Source organism: Fukomys damarensis, unplaced genomic scaffold (assembly GCF_012274545.1).
Source record: "Fukomys damarensis isolate Sample0158 unplaced genomic scaffold, DMR_v1.0_HiC HiC_scaffold_8, whole genome shotgun sequence".
Taxonomy (NCBI): Eukaryota; Metazoa; Chordata; class Mammalia; order Rodentia; family Bathyergidae; genus Fukomys; species Fukomys damarensis.
The window spans coordinates 16,668,167-16,676,729 of NW_022900920.1; the positions used below are offsets into that span (position 1 = coordinate 16,668,167).

General features: G+C 43.7%; 1 long non-coding RNA gene across 1 annotated transcript in view; it reads left to right on the forward strand.

Annotated features, from left to right (window-relative positions):
• Window positions 1–7,602, forward strand: part of LOC104868148 — a 78,348-nt gene extending 70,746 nt beyond the window's left edge. Inside the window, exon 4 of the long non-coding RNA XR_781963.1 lies at window positions 7,441–7,602. This is a non-coding gene — a long non-coding RNA (uncharacterized LOC104868148). The remainder of the gene's footprint in view (window positions 1–7,440) is intronic.
• Window positions 7,603–8,563: the final 961 nt, after the last annotated feature.

Consider the following 8,563-nt stretch of genomic DNA (forward strand, 5'->3'; position numbering starts at 1 on the left):
CAGAACAGGTACCAGGTGCTCTTTGGTGCTTTTATTGTTTTGTTACGTGTGTAACACTCTTCAGCCAGAGCAAAATAAACACATATCCTAGTTATTTAATAACAAGGAAAAGGCCACACACCAAATCAGGGTGAAAAGACAAATAGAAGGAGAACAAATACTTTCCTTTGACAGGTGACAGGTACCAAGAGGGGCAGGGTCCAGGAGGATTAAGTTGAGAGGGATAAAAGATTAAGGCGAGGGGTTTAGCTGCAATAAGGAACTCTCTGAAATTGAGGTCTGAAATCAAGGGAGTTTGTGTTGAACCCCTCCTACCTCCACTGGGCTGAGGGGCAAGTCTACCTGCAGGGAAGTGGGTCAAGGCAGTGGCAGAGCTGGCTGTCTTGTGGGAAGGTGGGGTTCAGCCTGTTGGGTGAAGGAAGTAAATTTCAAATGAGCTGCCAGACAGAAGGGAGTCAGAGAGCACCTTCCTGTTGTGGAGTAAAACCTCTCAGAGCAGAGCCCTTAGCCCCAGGGAGTCGGGGCAAGTCAGGAAATAACAGGGAGTAACCCTAAGAGAAAGCAGCTGCAAAGAAGGCTGGCTGGAGCCTCTGCTAAGTGCCTGACTCCCCTTTGCAGACCAGCTGTCCATAGAGCATCACTGGGCAGAGCTGGGGACAGCAGACCCTACACATTCCCAGAACCCTGTGGACTTCTATGTGTCTACCTGAAGATCAGCTGTCACTGGTCTAATGAAGAGCTGCTGTCTTAGGACAACTCTTTTTTCCCAAATGGTTTGGTTGATTTTTTTCTTGGCCTGTGATTTGGATGACTTTAAGATTGATTAGTCTAGTTATACTTCAATGGGACTCAACTCCTACAGGGAGGGGATAGATGACACCCCAAGAATGTCTTCTTCCTGGTGTACTTACTTGTTAAGGACTTGACAAAGTGCTTTCCAATCCACAGACACAGCTCTTATGTTCATTTGGCCTTTGTACTTTCCTCTTTGGCATATCTCCTGCAGGGCTCCTTATACTTGAATCGTTTTAGAACTGTTTTTGGGCAGAGGACTTAGCTCAGTGGCACCATGCCTGCCTTGCAAATGTGAGGTCCCGAGTTTGATCTCCAGTTAACAAAAACAAAAACAACAACAACAAAAAAACAAACAAACAGACAAACAAAAAATCTGTTCTTGTAGGAATGCAAGTGATTTTAGAAGTTTGCCCTCAAGAGTCATCTACAGAGTCTCCAGAAACAGCTTCCATTAGGTAGGGGATGGACACTTAGAAAAGACAAACCATGTAGTTCTATCCTATTTTATACACCTACAAGCTGAGGCTCAGAGAAGCGGGGGAGGTTTCTCAGAATGAAGAAAGACGGGAGAAATACCTGAACCAGTTCTGACCACGGGGCCTCCTGCTTTTCCCATTGTGCAGCCACGGTGGGAAAGTGAAGCAGGAGAGAGCTGCCCTCAGCAAGCAGGGAGAGCCATTGTACTGACAGGAGCTCTATGGGATTTTTCTGTTACAACAAAATACCCAAGGCCAGATACTTTATAAAGACAACATTGTAGCTGGCATCACAGTAGGAGGGTAGGTGAGAGAAGGTCATGGGAAGATGCAAGAGACGGGGCGGGACTTACTCTCATGACGGTGTTCTCTCGTGAGGACCACCCCACTTTGAGACTGAATAACCCACTCTGTAAGCATCAATTCCTTTCTTGTGGATGGTCATGGCCTAGTCACCTCCTAAGTCCCAGCTCTTAAAGGTCCACACACCTATGTTACAGTGGGGAACAATTCCCAGCACGTGTACCTTTGGGAACAAACCAAAATAGGAACCTAAATGTTTATTGACTTGAGTTTCATAGACGGTGAAAAAGAAAGCCATTCAGAAGATTTTATTAACAACAAATAAAACCATTGCTGGTTGCTTTTCCTCCACCCCAGGACAGAGTCTGAGAACTCAATTAATTTAGATCAATTCTAACCAAGGCTGGACATTAAAGATCAGTAAAACATATGCCAAATTATACTCAGAATCAGTCTTTCTTCAAAGGTTCTTGCAGGATCACCTGGTATATTTGCTAAAAGTAGTTTAAATACCGGTTTTCATCCCAGAACCAGAGAATCCATTTCCAAGGAGCACTCTGGGATTAGAACCACTGGAAGTATTTGAGAAACAGTGCTTCAATCTATGTGCATATTCTCTGGAATTATCATGGGAGCCAGAGACCCGTCAGCCTTATCCCTCAGCCACTGTTCACCCCTGTGTGGCTCAGTGGATGCACCCGGGTATAGCATCTCTACCAATATCTGAACTCTAGATTTTCATCCTTTCACTTTCTGCCACATGGTTGGCTAGAAGATAAGTTTCTAGGGGTGAGGATCCCATTTGGTCTTCATGCTCAGCTGCCTCTTTCAGACTTTCTGGTTCAGATTTTGCAAGGAGACTTTGCTATGACAACGAAGAGGTCCTGAATCCTCACCCTGCCATGGCTCTTTTTATGTGTAGGCAGCTCAGGTGCTCTGCACAGAGGGAGGATGATAAGGAAGGGCTGGCATGAAGGAGATGGAGGGAGGAGACCCAAAAGAAAGGAGGGTTGGGGGCCGATGATTTAGCTCAGCGCTTTGGTGGCCTGCCTTGCAAACGCAAGGACCCGAGTTCAATCCTCGGTACCAAAAAAAAGAGAAAGGAGTGTTGTTGGTGTAGGGGAAGACAGTGAGGAGGGATGGGAGGATGTTGGATGGGGGTTGGTGAAGAAAGTGTGGACAAGAAGGGAGTCCCTTTTTGAGAGGAGGGCTGGTGATATAGAGAAAGATACAAAGCAGGGATGAAGGACTTGGGAGAGGAGGGTGATGAGCTGGTAGTGTGATGGGGGTATTGGGGGTGAGCCTTTAAGAGAAAATGGCTGAGGCTGGGGATTTAGTGGTTCTACTGCCTGCCTTGCAAGCTCAAGGTCCTGAGTCGGATCTCCAGAACCGCCAAAACATTACAAAGAAGAAAGAAAATGGCTAATGTTGGGTGAGGGGCAGTCCAGAACCAGAATGATAGGAGGGAGGCGTCTTGGGGTCATGGGCTAATTGAAAGGGGTACAATAAGAGGGGTTCACGGGGAGTGGGCTTCTTGGAAGGGTAAGATGTGGCTATTTCCAGGCTCCAGACAGGACAGCACTAAATTCTGGGCAGACCTTCCCTTTACCATATCGTTATTGTTGCATGAAAGATGATGTGAGCAATAAATATTCTAACGTGTAGAAAGGCCTTTAACACTTTATTGTCCCAAACCTGTCCTGTCCAACTGCCACCACCACAGTCATCTGGTAGAGCGTGCAATAATTATATGCCAAGAATCTAAAGCAAACAGGCGTTTGAAGACTGAAGTTTAAAAACAGACATTGAAAAAACAGAATAATTACACACACATTTGTGGGAAATTCATGAATTTCAAGCATAGTGCTAGGCAGGAAGACTCTTCATCTTCTGCAAACATGCATATTCTTACATGTTTGCGTCCTTTTGTACACATTTATATAGAAGAGCAAGCAAATCCTAATACTTTCTGAATCTATTTCTTATTTCTACTTTTTGGAAGTAGATTTCTCCCTGGAGTTTAACTTCCTGATACTCAAAGACACTAAAACCACATTTAAAAAAAATATTTTGGATAACTAAAGAGAGCTAATAACTATTCATTAAAAACATCAAATTACTCTTTCTTATTTAAAACTGAAGACAACAGAAATGAGAATTTTAAATTGATTTCCCTTTATATAAAATATCTTCTGAAGTTAGTGAAGGGAGCTGGCAAATGCATTTTATATCACAGAAATGGGTAATTAGTAGTAAGGTCATGTGATTAAGAAAAGTTCATGGTCCCACCACGGAGTGGTGCTTTGGTTTCTGTCTCCTAAGAACTGAGTTTGAAATATCTGGTCTGTGGAGTGAGAGTGTGATAGGAATAGAGAGAAACTTTACCCAGAGAAGACCATCTCCCCTTCTGCCACCTCCCAACATCCAAGCCATGGCTTCCCAGAGCCACCACTGGTGTTTAGACCCAGGCCTGAGCCTTTGCTCTTCCATAGGAACCCCCTACCTAGTCTTCCTGGTTATGAGAGTTTCCCTGCTGTAGGCCTTACTTTTGAATCCTCCTTACCCTGCTAGCTCCTACTCCGAGTACTCATTGCTTCTTCCATTTGCAGGCTTAGCTGTTGCTAGGTCCTGAAATCCCTCTCACCTTAATCTTGCTGCAGGCTTTTGTCCAATCCTCATGGTTGGAAGTCATTGACTTTAACCAGTAGGATCAGCACAAGTTCAAGCCCTCAGAGTCAGTCCTGCTGTGTATTCAGGTGAATGGTTAAGTGGGGAGACAGCAGACCCTGGCCCCAGTCTCTCTTGGTACATCAATTCTCTGGGAAGACACTTTCTGCATGATTTCCCTATTAGGTCCATGTTCCCATAAGGATGGATATCCTATCTTTAAACTGAAATACTCTCAGCAACAGTTGGCCTGCTTATTATACACTTGCTTGGGTTGCAGGCCCTGCTCCAGGCTCTTAGTGAGAAGACTGAACCAGGATGACTTATAACTGAGGGTGGCTGGACCCAAGACCATTCCATGCAGTGGAGCACAGGGTAGTGATGAAGGAACACCAAGGGACAAGCGTGAGGCTGGAAGCTAGAGCTAAATCAGAGTTTAGGAACCTGGGAAGGTAGAGACAAGTGGTATAAGGTGAAACGGCTTAGAAGGAGGTCTACAAAGGTGAGGATGCAGTGGGAATATATTTATTGAGGGTCGGTTTCATGATATTAGGGAGGTTGGCCACTTTGGAGGCACAATAGAAGATTGTCTGGTTTTAATCATGCTGATCACTTTTTACTTTAAATGGATATCTAAATCTGGGATTACCATTTGACCCATATTTAGCACCCAACATAGAACCTATACTTAGTGGTTTTCTAAGGATGAGGTATGAATCCTTTGACAGCTCAGTCTCATGATAATAAACCATGTATCATAATAGAAGACTCTGTTCTTCTCGGGGGTCCTTAACAAGGCATGTGCTATTGGTCACACTGATGTAGGACCTCCTATGGTATTGGCCGGTGATAATGGGAACCAACTATAACCACATTTCAATATTCATAATAATCATGTATCAGCCTCTGGTTATTCACTGCATCTTGAGAGTACATGTAGTAGCACTGACATTGAAATACAGACTATTATATTACAAATCATGTAATTTAAATTTTTCTCTTTATATTATAGCTCCAGCATTATATCGACTTGCATTTTTGAAATTACATGTGTATTTATGTCATGGAAACTATGAAAGTCATGTTAATAAGGAGAACATCATAAAGTATTTACTTAAAAAAGAGACACTGTTGGGGGCAGTGGGCTCTGGAACCATCTGTTTTTTAATCCTCATCTTTGCCTCCCTTTCCAAAGTCTGGCATGTCTTTAGCTCTAACAACCTAGGACACGATGCATTCTGGTGATTAATATCATAACTGGGACCCCTTGAAGATCCAATGTCTTCAGTTTGATTTAGCACATACCTCCTCTTCCTGCTTCCTCCTCTTTGTCTTCCTCTTCCCCTCCTGCTCCTCCATCCCTCCCCTCCCCTTCTTCTTTTTTCCCATTTCTCCTCCTCCTCCTTCTTCTTCACCCCCTCCTCCCCTTTACCCCCTCACCATCCTCTCCCCACTCATATTCTTTCTCTTCTTTGTCTCTCTCTTTTTGTTGGTCTAGGGCATTGAACCCAGAGTCTTCACACTGAGCTACTTTCCCAGACCTCTTCGAAATTTTTATTTCGAGATGAGACTTACAAAATCACTAAATTGTCCAGGCTGGACTTGAATCTGCAATTTTCTTGCCTCAGTCTCCCAGAGTGCTGATATTATGCATGTGCCACCAGAAGAATAGAAATATTCTTCTATTTTAAAATACACTTGTAAATTCTTTTCAAAAGTGTGCTTTCTTCTGAGTGTTGCAACTGTAAGTTCTTTACCTAGCTCCACACTGGCCTTTGACCCCTTGCCAGCCTGGAGTGAGAAGCAATCTCTCCTGGCCAGCAGGCGTTTGCCTATGGAAACAAAAGCATGGACCACCTTGGTCCTTTCTGTGTGTCTGGGGCTGAGAATCCCCTTACGCTCAAGCAGAGGAGGTTGAGTTGATCCATGCTGCTCCCTACCAGGTTTCTGAATCTGAAGATGTTTTCATAAAGTAGTGCTGTGGGAAGCAGGAAAAATATCAGCTCCTCTCACACTTGGGAAGATAATGGAGCCCTTGATCTTTGAAGAAGTCTGTAGATCCCCTCTTGCCAAAAGCACTTCATGAAAGGCAACCCCTGCCCCCAGAATGTACTGTTCCTTTAGCCCTCCTCACACTGCCCTTCCACTTTGACCCTTAGTCTAGTGGCAGAATGCCACCACTTGTCTGTTTCTGCCCCTGTCCTGCTACATTGTGTGGAGTCATAGTTTCCCAGTGGAGGCAGAAGTATTGCTTCCAGTCGAGCAGGCAGAAGCCCTGCCATGTCAGAAACCCATCTTGAGGGTGTTTCTGTGTTTCTGATCATGAGAATGAGCTCTCAAAGGATTCATAGCTCAGCACTTAGTGTCACTGACTGGTGAGACCCACTTCCAGCTTCTTCCCACCTGACTATGCTTTTCGCTTCAGAGCATGATTCCACTTCTGTAGACCCCACTTCTACTCACAGTGGTGAAGGAAATCCTCCTAGAGATGTTGTGTGATGAATCTATATACCCAGTGTACAACCCATGCCTCTTCATTTGTGCTCTGGGATGGCATCTTTCACTGTTCGTTCATTCACTCAGTAGGATTTGTTGAGAACCTGCCTATGCTAAATCCTTTTCTAGGTTCTGCAGATGCTGTGGTGAGTAAATGTACCCTCCTTTCCTTTGCATCTTGCAAAAGTGAAGTCATAAGTAAATTAAATATTGAAATGGTGGCAAATGGTATGAGAAAAAGTATTAAGAGGTGATGAAAGAGAAGAACAGTCTTAGTCGGGGTGGTCTGGACAGGCCTCTCTTAGGAAGTGACATTTGAAATGAATCTAGAGATTGAGAAGTGTTCAGATAGGCAAAGGACTGAGGATGACACTGTAAACACAGGGAACAGCTTGTCAAAAGTCTCAAGGGGTGAGGAGTGGGAAGTCATTGATATGGCTGAACTCAGGGGAACCTGTGAGCTGAGGCAGGGCTTATCCAAGAGAAAAATGGGGTTAGAGGAGCCAAAAAGGTAGGCATGGGCTAGGTCATGCAAAGCATGTAATTCACTTTAGTGTTGATTGCTTTAAAAGGCAAATCCTAAACCCTCTTCTTTAAGAGTGTATCTGTACATGATTAGGATGTGATAGACCTGGTGCTGTATGACGTTCAAAGTTAGGACACAAAATGAGCTGAGGCTTCTTTTTGCTCTCTTCTGGATCAGTTGCTCTAGCAGGAGCCATTGCTCTGTTACAAAGACATCACAGAAACCATAGGAAGAGTGTGGCTTAGCTAAGCCTTTCCTTCAACCACCATATGAAGACACCATGTTGGAAACAGATCCTCCAGCCCCAGTCAAAATCTTCACCACAGCCTCATGACAGAACTGCAGCCAAAACTACCTACCTGAGTCACTCCTGCATTCTTCACCCTAAGAACTGTGAGATAATAAATGATTTTTTTTAAGTTCTATATTTTGAGGGTAATGTGATACGGAGCATCAGATAGATGATACAGTTTGGAAGACAATGTTAAAGAACTTTGAGTTTTAGAAGTGAAAAATGAAGTCACTGAGTTTGTAAGGATAATTCCATAAGAAGGCTTTGAAAAGATCACTCTGGTGCCTGCATAAAGAGCAGTTTGGAGAGGGCCAAAAATACAAGAGAAGAGCCTTCTGACACTGAATCAGTCTGAATACAAGTGTCTGACATTCTCTACCAAAAGTCTACTTAGATGAAAAGTACCTTTATTATTATTTTTGTTAAGAAGTCATGTGTAGAGTAGCTCTGGGCATAGTTAACCAGTGGCTCATCAATATCATTAGGACTCCAGCTCTTTCTGTCCATGTTCTGCTTTGTGTTGGAATGTTAACTTTGTTCTCCAGCTTACTTTTCTCATAGAGAAAGATAGCTAGATATTTAGATTCCAAGTGTCACATCCAGAAATGACAAAGTCCAGCTGAAATCATGCCATCTCTTAAATGTCTGTTGCTGAGATGTAGGAACCTTCCTCTAAGGAGCTCAGTATATTTTCTTTCACATGTCATCGACCAAATGTGTCACTTTTGCTGATCCCCACTGAAGGAGACGGGCTCAGCCTACATGATAGTGATCTGAAGTAGGATCGTGGCACTGAGATAGAAAGAAAGAATGGATTTGAGATATATTTTGTAGACAATTAGATTAAGAATCATGAATAGTGTTTAGGGTTTTCGCATAAGCAAACAGATATAAAACATTACTTTCTAAGATGAGAAGCCTTGAGGAGAAGCTGCTTTGTACAATGGGGGAAGGAAAGACTTTGCTATCTATATGGGTGCAGCTCATCTGGCCCACTTGGCTAACTTC